Source organism: Ranitomeya imitator, chromosome 4 (genome assembly GCF_032444005.1).
Source record: "Ranitomeya imitator isolate aRanImi1 chromosome 4, aRanImi1.pri, whole genome shotgun sequence".
Classification (NCBI taxonomy): domain Eukaryota; kingdom Metazoa; phylum Chordata; class Amphibia; order Anura; family Dendrobatidae; genus Ranitomeya; species Ranitomeya imitator.
Window position 1 is genome coordinate 575,675,575 of NC_091285.1, and position 11,733 is coordinate 575,687,307.

Below are 11,733 nucleotides of genomic sequence, written 5' to 3' on the forward strand. Positions count from 1 at the left end.
GCAAAGTGACCTACCGATCATTTATGCTGCACTTACAAAAAATGTCCGTACTTGGTAAATCTTAGGTTACATTAACTATGTAGAGACATGATCCTCAGTCAGGTTCTATTTTACCTTTTTAGTGTGAAAGTTTAAAGTCTAATTACACTTTCACAAAATCTAATAGATGTTTTACTGATGCTGTGTTTAGTTATTTAGATTTTTATTATCCATTTTTTATTCCAAAACATTTACGAAATTCTGCTGACTCACCTGGAAGCATAAAGAATTTTAATCTTTCCCCTAACTTTTAAAGGGGTTGTCTGTTCAAAACCGATAAGTCTGCAGTCACTCTGTGTGACTGCAGACTTATGAATCTGTGCGCTGCGGGCATTCGCCAGTTTCAGACCAGGGAATGGAGGGTATGTATGAGCTATACATATCCCTTGCCAGTGGATGCGGCCTCGCTCCCTATACACTTAAAACTCATGCATACCCTCCATTCCCTGGTCTGAAACCAGTGAATCCATGCAGCGCACAGTGCGTGCGCTGGGGGGTTCATAAGTCTGCAGTCACACAGAGTGGCTGCAGACTTATCGGTTTTGACTGGACAACATTTTTAAGCATTGTATTCCTTAGTCACATCATATATAAGCCTTCCATCAGGTCTGTATACCAGGACACCAGTGAATAGATCACTATTTGGTGTGACCGCCCTTTGCCTTCAAAACAGCATCAATTCTTCAAAGTACACTTGCACACAGATTTTGAAGGAGTTGTTCCAAACATCTTGGAGAACTAGCCACAGATCTTCTTTGGATGTAGATTAGCACAAATCCTTCTGTATCTTCATTGGATCCCAGACAGATTTGATGATGTTGTTGAGATCAGGGCTCTGTGAGGTCCATATCATCTGTTATGATCTGGTGGCCTAGGAGCAGTATGAGACGGACTCTGGAGAAGGTGGCACCTGTACTGACCGCAAACCCTGAACCTAGCAGCGCAACTAGAAGTAGCCGTGGGGGGTACCTAACACTCCCTAGACCCCTCGGCACAGCCTAAGATCTAACTACCCCTAAAGACAGAAACAGGAAACCTATCTTGCCTCAGAGAAAATCCCCAAAGGAAAGATAGCCCCCCACAAATATTGACTGTGAGAGGAGAGGGAAATAACATACGCAGATATGAAATCAGATTTTAGCATAGGAGGCCATACTAGCTAAAAAGAAAGAATAGAACAAAGTACTATGCGGTCAGTATAAAAACACTAGAAAATATCCACCACAGAAAATACGAATCACCACATCTGAATAAAGACATGGGAGGTATATCTGCATCTCCAGAGAAATAGCTAGGCTGCAAAAAAATCCTTCACAGACTAAGCTGGACAAGACAAAAACATGAAAATGCACATAACTATAAGGCCCACAGCAGGTGGACAGCAAAAACAAAGCCAGGACTTATCTTTGTAGAAAAGCACAGCAAACTGGAGAGACCAGCAGGGAAGTGAATCCTTCAAAAACAATGGACAACTGTCACTGACTAAAGGATCCTGCAAAAAGCTATATACCCCAGTCAGTTTTGCAATTAGTAGATACACCTGTCCACTCCTGCAGTCCAGGCACAACTGCATTACCCTCTACAACCACTGGAGGGAGCCCTCAAGCCAATGTCGCCACTCCTCAAATGCCCACTTCATAGCCAACAACTCCCGATTGCCGACATCATAATTGCGTTCCGCAGGCGAAAACTTCCGAGAAAAGAAGGCACACGGATCAAGGAACCATCAGAATTCCTCTGAGACAAAACGGCCCCTGCCCCAATCTCAGACGCGTCAACCTCAACCTGAAATGGAAGAGAAACATCTGGCTGACGCAACACAGGGGCAGAAGTAAATCGGCGTTTAAGCTCCTGAAAGGCAGAAACAGCCGCGGAGGACCAATTCGTCACATCAGCGCCTTTCTTGGTCAAATCGGTTAGAGGTTTAACCACACTGGAGAAGTTGGCAATGAAACAACGATAAAAATTAGCAAAGCCCAAGAATTTCTGAAGGCTCTTCACAGATGTGGGCTGAATCCAATCATGAATGGCCTGAACCTTAACCGGATCCATTTCTATAGATGAGGGAGAAAAAATGAAACCCAAAAAAGAAACCTTCTGCACTCCAAAGAGGCACTTTGACCCCTTCACAAATAAAGCATTATTACGGAGGATCTGAAATACCATCCTGACCTGTTTCACATGAGACTCCCAATCATTGGAAAAAATCAAAATATCATCCAAATATACAACAATGAATTTATCAAGATAACTCCGAAAGATATCATGCATGAAGGATTGGAACACAGATGGGGCATTAGAGAGTCCGAATGGCATCACAAGGTATTCAAAATGGCCTTCAGGCGTATTAAATGCAGTTTTCCATTCGTCACCCTGCTTGATACGAATAAGATTAAATGCCCCTCGAAGGTCAATCTTAGTAAACCAGCTAGCCCCCTTAATCCTAGCAAACAAATCAGTAAGCAAAGGCAAGGGGTATTGAAATTTGACCGTGGCTTATTCAAGAGGCGATAATCAATACAGGGTCTCAAGGAGCCATCCTTCTTGGCAACAAAAAAGAACCCCGCTCCCAACGGTGAAGAAGATGGCTGAATATGCCCTTTCTCCAAAGACTCGTTAATATAGCTCCGCATGGCGGTATGTTCAGGCACAGACAGGTTGAAAAGTCGGCCCTTAGGGAACTTACAACCTGGAATCGAGTCAATAGCACAATCACAGTCCCTATGCGGTGGAAGGGAACTGGACTTGGGCTCATCGAATACATCCTGGAAGTCAGACAAAAACTCAGGAACTTCAGAAGAGGGGAAGAGGAAATTGACATCAAAGGAACCTGATCATGAACCCCCTGACAACCCCAACTAGTCACAGACATGGATTTCCAATCTAACACCGGATTATGTAGCTGCAACCATGGAAAACCCAGCACAATATCATCATGCAAATTATGCAACACCAGAAAACGACAATCTTCCTGATGGGCTGGCGCCAAACTGAGGTTTATTTTTAGCCAACGGTGTAGCATCAATGCCCCTCAAAGGAATAGGGTTCTGCAAAGGCTGCAAGGGAAAACCACAACGTCTGGCAAATTCTAAGTCCATTAAGTTCAGAGCGGCGCCTGAATCCACAAATGCCATGACAGAAAATGATGATAATGAGCAGATCAAGGTCACAAATAACAGAAATTTAGGTGGTATAGTACTGATGGCAACAGAACTAGCGATTCTCTTTGTACGCTTAGGGCAATCAGAAATAACATGAGCAGAATCGCCGCAGTAAAAACACAACCTATTCTGACGCCTGAATGCTTGACGTTCAGCTCTAGACAGAATTCTATCACATTGCATAGGCTCAGAAATTTGCTCTGAGGATAACGCCACAGCGCGCACAGTTCTGCGCTCCCGCAAGCGCCGATCAATCTGAATGACCAGAGACATAGAATCACTCAGACCAGCAGGCGTGGGGAACCCCACCATAACATCTTTAACGGATTCAGAAAGACCCTTTCTGAAAATTGCCGCCAAGGCATCCTCATTCCATTTAGTCAGTACAGACCATTTTCTAAATTTCTGGCAATACGATTCTGCCGCTTCTTGACCTTGACACAGGGCTAACAAGATTTTCTCCGCCTGATCCACAGAATTAGGCTCATCATACAACAACCCCAATGCCTGAAAGAACGAATCAACATTAAGCAAAGCAGGATTGCCAGATTCCAGGGAAAATGCCCAATCCTGTGGGTCACCACGCAGCAGAGATATCATGATTTTAACCTGCTGAATAGGATCACCAGAAGACCGGGGTCTTAATGCAAAAAACAGTTTACAGTTATTTTTGAAACTCAAAAATTTGGATCTGTCACCAAACAATAAATCAGGAGTGGGAATCTTAGGTTCTAAGGCAGGAGTCTGAACAATGAAATCTGAAATACCCTGTACCCTAGCAGCAAGCTGATCCACCCGAGAAACTAACTCCTGAACATTCATGTTAATACTAGATTCCGTAGCCACCCAGAGGTAAAGAGGGAGGAAAATACCAAACAGGCTAAGGAAAAAAAATGGCTCAAAAGCTTCCCTCCCTTCTTCTGAGATGCAATTAACTCATTGTTGGCCAGTTGTACTGTTATGATCTGGTGGCCTAGGAGCAGCATGAGACGGACTCTGGAGAAGGTGGCACCTGTACTGACCGCAAACCCTGAACCTAGCAGCGCAACTAGAAGTAGCCGTGGGGGGTACTTAACACTCCCTAGACCCCTCGGCACAGCCTAAGATCTAACTACCCCTAAAGACAGAAACAGGAAACCTATCTTGCCTCAGAGAAAATCCCCAAAGGAAAGATAGCCCCCACAAATATTGACTGTGGGGGGAGAGGGAAATAACATACGCAGATATGAAATCAGATTTTAGAATAGGAGGCCATACTAGCTAAAAAGAAAGAATAGAGTACTATGCGGTCAGTATAAAAACACTAGAAAATATCCACCACAGAAAATACGAATCACCACATCTGACTAAAGACATGGGAGGTACATCTGCATCTCCAGAGAAATAGCTAGGCTGCAAAAAAATCCTTCACAGACTAAGCTGGACAAGACAAAAACATGAAAATGCACAGAACTATAAGGTCCACAGCAGGTGGACAGCAAAAACAAAGCCAGGACTTATCTTTGCAGAAAAGCACAGCAAACTGTAGAGATCAACAGGGAAGTGAATCCTTCAAAAACAATGGACAACTGGCACTGACTAAAGGATCCTGCAAAGCTATATACCCCAGTCAGTTTTGCAATTAGTAGATACACCTGTCCACTCCTGCAGTCCAGGCACAACTGCATTACCCTCTACAACCACCGGAGGGAGCCCAAAAGCTGAATTCACAACAATCATCACTTGCAGGACTAAAGTTCGTGAGAATGACCGCACTCGCCTGTTTTCCACTACTCTGAAAAAATCCACTTGTCCTTCTATTTCATTATAGGTGTCAAAGGTCAACGATATTACAGTGGAATGTAAAAGTTTGGGAACCCCTGGTCAAAATTACTGTTATTGTGAACAGTTAAGCAAGTTGAAGATGAAATAATCTCTGAAAGACATAAAGTTAAAAATCACACATTTCCTTTGTATTTTAGGCCAAAAATATACATATTTTCATCTTTTACATTTTAAAAATTACAAAGAACAAAATGAGCTGATGCAAAAGTTTGAGCACCCTGCACGGTTAGTACCTAGTAGAACCCCATTTTGAAGTATCACAGGTTTTGTTTTTGTTTCAGAGATTTTCAGCCATTATTCCTTGGAAAATTCTTTCAGTTCTGTTAGATTCCTGGGTCATCTTGCATGTACTGCTATTTTGAGGTCTAGCCACAGATTTTCAATGATGTTCAGACCACAGGACTGTGAGGGCCATTATAAAACCTTCAGTTTGCGCTTTTTGATGTAGTCATTGTGGATTTTGACTTGTGTTTAGGATCATTATCCATTTGTAGAAGACATCCTCTTTTCATCTCCAGCTTTTTTGCAGATGGTGTTATGTTTGCAGCAAGAATTTGCTGAAATTTCATAGAATCCATTTTTCCCTCCACCCGTGAAATATTCTGAGTGTCATTGGCTGCAACACATCTCCAAAGCATAATTGATCCACCCCCATGTTTAATGGTTGGCGAGATGTTATTTTCCTCCACACATACCTGTGATCATTGTGGACAAAGATCTCTAGTTTAACCTCATTGGTTCCCAAAAATTGTTTACAAAATTCATCAGGCTTATTTAGATCTTCTTTTGCATACTTCTGATGCTGAATTTTGATGTGAGGAAGCAGGAGAAATTTTCTTATGATGACTCTTCCATGAAGGCCATGTTTGTGCAGGTGTCTCTAAACAATAGAACAATGTACCACAACTCCAGAGTCTGATAAATCTTTTTGAAGGTCTTTTGCAGTCAAGCAGGGTTTCTGATTTGACTCTCTAGAAATCCTAGGAGCAACTCTCACTGAAATTTTGCTTGGTCTTCCAGATCTTATCTTGACCTCCACTGTTCATGTTAACTGCAATTTCTTAATTACATTTCAACTTGAAAACATTTTGCTATCTTCTTATAGCCCTCTCCTGCTTTGTGGGCCTCCATCATTTTTATTTTTAGAGTGCTAAGCAGCTGTTTAGAAGATCCCATGGCTGCTGTTTTTGGCACACTGTTAGAGGAGGCTGTTTTTAAAAAACTGGGAAATTTGCATCACCTTGCCTTTCTTAACGATGATAGTGATCAAGTCATAAACCTAGCATGCTAATTAAGGTCTGAAACTGTGGTCAAAGTGATCTGAGCACACAAATCTACAGGGTGCGCAAACTTTTGCATCCGCCCATTTTCTGCTTTGTAATTTTTAAAATGTAAAAAATGACCATTTTTTCCCTAAAATGCAAAATATACGTGTAATGTTTAACTTAAGCCTTTAAGAGATCATTTCATCTTGAACTTACTTAACTGTTCACAATAACAGTAATTTTGACCAGGGGTGCCCGAACTTTTATATGCCACTGTATGTACATGCAGCACCCAAGGTTACCGGTTGCTGCAGTGATGTTGCTTTTCCTTCGGGGAAGGTGATGTCATGTTCAGAGGCAATGGGTTTCTCTTCACCAGGTAAGGCACACACATGCAACACATTCTGAATCCTGGCCAGGAGGGGGAGCTCAATACTAGGATTCAGGGGAGCTTCCCTGGATAAAGATCCTGACCTATAGGAGGAGCTAGAGAGTTGGTCCTGGGAGACCAAGCAGGGCAGTCATCTAGGAGAGACGCAGTTCAGACAGAGAGGCCTGGCAGCCATGAGGGAGCTGCAGCCTCTGGAAGGAGGAAGACCTGAAGGGTTGGATGTGGAGTAAACGGAAGGGAAGGAGCACAGGAGAGGAACAGAGCTCAGAGGGGAACTGTGGCAGGGCACCCTCAGAGCTGAAGTACAGTAGCCGGGAACTGGGAGCCCGAAGCTTTTGTGGGACTCTAGGACACAGAGAAGGAACGTAGGGCATGACACTACCATACCTCCCAACCGTCCCGGATCTAGCGGGACTGTCCTGATTTTGACAGTCAGCCCCGCGATCCCGGGCGGGACATCAATTGTCCCGCACTGGTTGGGAGGTGCGTGTATCAGCCGGTCAGCTGAGAGCTCCCTGAGTCCCTGCACCAGGCCTGCACAGCAGCACACCACATAATGGCTGCTCTGTGCACAGGACCTGTGATGAGGTCACTGGATGGGAGGAGTCAGGGGTCACATGATCAGGACGAGGACCTCCGTGTACAGGACTTTGCTGGTTGCCATGGCGCCGGAGGAGGGTAAGGCAGCGTATGTGTGAGGTCAGGAGGTGTTTACAGGGTGGATGTAGCAGAGCTATGTGTGTGTACTAGGTGTATAGATCAGAGCAGCGTGTGAAAGGTCTATGGATCGGAGTCGTGTGTGTACAATGTGTACGGAGCCGTGTGCATGAGGTGTACGGAGCGCAGCCGCGTGTGTACGAGGTGTACGGAGCAGAGCAGCGTGTGTATGAGGTGTACGGAGTGGAGTCGTGTGTACAAGGTGTACGGAGCACAGCCGTGTGTGTACGAGGTGTACGGAGTGCAGCCGCGTGTGTACAAGGTGTACGGAGCGGAGCAGCATGTGAAAGGTGTACGGAGCGGAGTCGTGTGTACGAGGTGTACGGAGCACAGCCGCGTGTGTACGAGGTGTACGGAGCGGAGCAGCATGTGAAAGGTGTACGGAGTGGAGTCGTGTGTACGAGGTGTTCGGAGCACAGCCGCGTGTGTACGAGGTGTACGGAGCACAGCCGCGTGTGTACGAGGTGTACGGAGCGCAGCCGCGTGTGTACGAGGTGTACAGAGCGGAGTCGTGTGTAAGAGGTGTACGGAGCCATGTGTACAAGGTGTACAGAGCACAGCCGCATGTGTACAAGGTGTACGGAGCGGAGTCATGTGTAAGAGGTGTATGGAGCCGTGTGTACGAGGTGTACGGAGCGGAGCCGTGTGTACGAGGTGTACAGAGCACTGCCGCGTGTGTACGAGGTGTGCGGAGCACAGCCGCGTGTGTATGAGGTGTACGGAGCACAGCCACGTGTGTATGAGGTGTACGGAGTAGTGCCGTGTGTGTACGAGATGTATGGAGAGGAGCCGTATGTGTATGAGGTGTACGCAGCGGAGCTGTGTGTGTGCAAGGTATGCGGAGCAGTGTGTGCAATGTGTATGGAGCGGAGCGGTGTGTGTATGAGGTGTACGGAGTAGTGCCGTGTGTACGAGATGTATGGAGCGGAGCCGTGTGTGTATGAGGTGTATGGAGCGGAGCCGTGTATGAGGTGTATGGAGCAGAGCCGTGTATGAGGTGTATGGAGCGGAGCTGAATGTGTACGGAGCGGAGCCGTGTGTGTATGAGATGTATGGAGTGGAGCCGTGTGTACGGAGCGCAGCCGCGTGTGTAGGAGTAGCTATGTGTGGCCATTATCATGTGCGGCCAATATACTGTATGGAGCATCATGTGTGGCCATTATACAGTATGGAGCATCATGTGCGGTCATTACACAGTATGGAGCATCATGTGCGGTCATTATACAGTATTATTGAGCATCATGTGCGGTCATTATACAGTATGCAGCATCATTTACGGTCATTATACACTATGGAGCATCATGTGTGGTCATTATACAGTATGGAGCATCATGTGCGGTCATTATACAGTATGGAGCATGATGTGCAGTCATTATACAGTATGAAACATCATGTGTGGCCATTAAACAGTATGGAACATCATGTGTGGCCATTATACAGTATGGAGCCTCATGTGCGGTCATTATAAAGTATGGAGCATCATGTGTGGCCATTATACAGTATAGAGCATCATGTGCGGTCATTATACAGTATGGAGCATCATGTGTGGCCATTATACAGTATGGAGCATCATGTGCTGTCATTATACAGTATGGATCATCATGTGCTGTCATTATACAGTATGGAGCATCATGTGCAGTCATTATACAGTATGGAGCATCATGTGCGGCTATTATACAGTATGGAGCATCATATGCGGTCATTATACAGTATGGAGCATCATGTGTGGCCATTATGGAGCATCATGTGCGGTCATTATACAATATGGAGCATCATGTGCGGTCATTATACAGTATGGAGCATCATGTGTGGCCATTATGCAGTATTGAGCATCATGTGCGGTCATTATACAGTATGGAGCATCATGTGCAGTCACTATACAGTATGGAGCATCATGTGTGGCCATTATACAGTATTGAGCATCATGTGGGGTCATTATACAGTATTGAGCATCATGTGGGGTCATTATACAGTATTGAGCATCATGTGGGGCCATTATACAGTATTGAGCATCATGTGGGGCCATTATACAGTATTGAGCATCATGTGGGGTCATTATACAGTATTGAGCATCATGTGGGGCCATTATACAGTATTGAGCATCATGTGGGGTCATTATACAGTATTGAGCATCATGTGGGGCCATTATACAGTATGGAGCATCATGTGTGGCCATTATACAGTATTGAGCATCATGTGGGGTCATTATACAGTATTGAGCATCATGTGTGGCCATTATACAGTATGGAACATCATGTGTGGCCATTATACAGTATTGAGCATCATGTGGTCATGTGGGGTCGTTATACAGTATGGAGCACTGTGTGGCCATTATACAGTATTGAGCACTGTGTGGCCATATTTTTTTTTTTTATAATTATTCTTTATGAACAGTGTGATCAGCAGTGCTAAATGGGTGTGGTTGAGACATGGATATGGGTGTGACTAGTGAATGGGTGTGGTCAGAGGTGTGGCCTAAAATTTGCCGCGGCGCGCGTTGCGCGACGCAAACTTTCTCCCTCTTTCCCAACTTCAAAAGTTGGGAGGTATGCACTACATGTTACCTGCCCGCACCACGCCTGAGACGCAGCAGCACCTGAGGAGCCCGGGGCATGTTAGAGTCCCTGTAAAAAGGCTCAAGCTGCCCGTCATGCAGGTACCTGTCCCAGGACAGGGGGAAACTGGAGAGCCCTGTAGGAAGCTTCAGGCAGCAGGGACCTCACCTTGAAAGGTGCTAGTTGGAAAGGCTCATGGACCTCTACTGATACAGGAGAACTCTCACTTGCCTCTGAGCTGGCCGGACCACGATCCTCCGTGCCTGGTACCCTGGACTGTGGCCAGCAATCTACAGTAAACCAGGTAAAGACTTACAGCTTGTCTCCTCCATTTATTCACCGGCTTTACCATCTACGCCACACACCATAGGACCCCTGGGACCCCGCTTCACCTGTGGGAAGTGTAACATCTGGGCTGCCACAATATTCCCCAGGGGACCCCTCAGCGTCGATCCTCCTATTGACCAAACTCCACAGGTGGCGTCACGACAAACATTAACATTTAACCCCCTTTAACGTTGGATGCCCAGAGCCGCGGACCAGGTCGCAGCCACCAAGACATCCCCCATTGCGACCGGACCCGGTACAGAGTATCCCACTGCCCTGTGGGCGCGTCATACAGCTCTGGCAAAAATTAAGAGGCCAGTGCAAAATTTTCAATTTGTCTGATTTTTCTCTTTATAGGTATATTTTTGAGTAAAATGTAAATTGTTCTTTTATTCTATAAACTACTGACAACATGTCTCCTAAGTTCCAAGCAATAAATTTTGTATTTATTTTCTGAAAATTTAGAAATTGTCAAAATAACAAAAAAAATGCATTGCTTGCAGACCTCAAATAATGCAAAGAAAACAAGTTCATAATCATTTAGAAACAACAATACTAATGTTTTAACTCAGGAAGAGTTCAGAAATCAATATTTTGTGTAATAACCACGATTTTTAATCACAGCTTTCATGCGTCTTGGCATGATTTCCACCAGTCTTTCACACTGCTTTAGGGTGACCTTATGCCACTCCTGGTACAAAAATTTAAGCAGTTCTTTTGATGGCTTGTGACTATCCATCTTCCTCTTGATTACATTCAGAGGTTTTCAATGCGGTTCAGATTGGGCTGGCCATGACAGGAATTTCATGTGGTGGTCCTTCATCCACACGTTGATTGACCTAGCTGTGTGGCATGGCGCATTGTCCTGCTGGAAAAACCAGCAGGGTCCTCTCTCCTCCTGTACCAGTTATGACTTGTATTGTTTAAGATTATTGTACTTGTTTTTATTATGTACACCCCTCCTCACATGTAAAGCGCCATGGAATAAATGGCGCTATAACAATAAATAATAATAATAATATATATACCAGGTGCTGGGTACACTATACATATATATACCAGGTGCTGGGTACACTATACATATATATACCAGGTGCTGGGTGCACTATGTGGATACATCCCAAATCAATCTTGCTGAATTTTACCAGAACACATTTTTCTTTGCTTATGTCTCCCCCTAGTGGTAGTTTTTCAAATTCTAGTTTAATTTCCTAACAATTTAGTCTCTATGGCTGAGCTAAAATGCTGATTGTTTCTGCTTTACAGGCTGACATTGACATATTTACTTACATTTCTAATGAAAAACATTAAGTTATGCTACAGAGGTGAAGAACAGTGTTAAAATAAATGTTCCCATTAAAAAGGCAAAAGCACAAAGGTTATTTATGGACATAGCGCACATAGTAGGCATTCATACTGATAAGCACTTGGACCATTAAAATTATTATTATTAT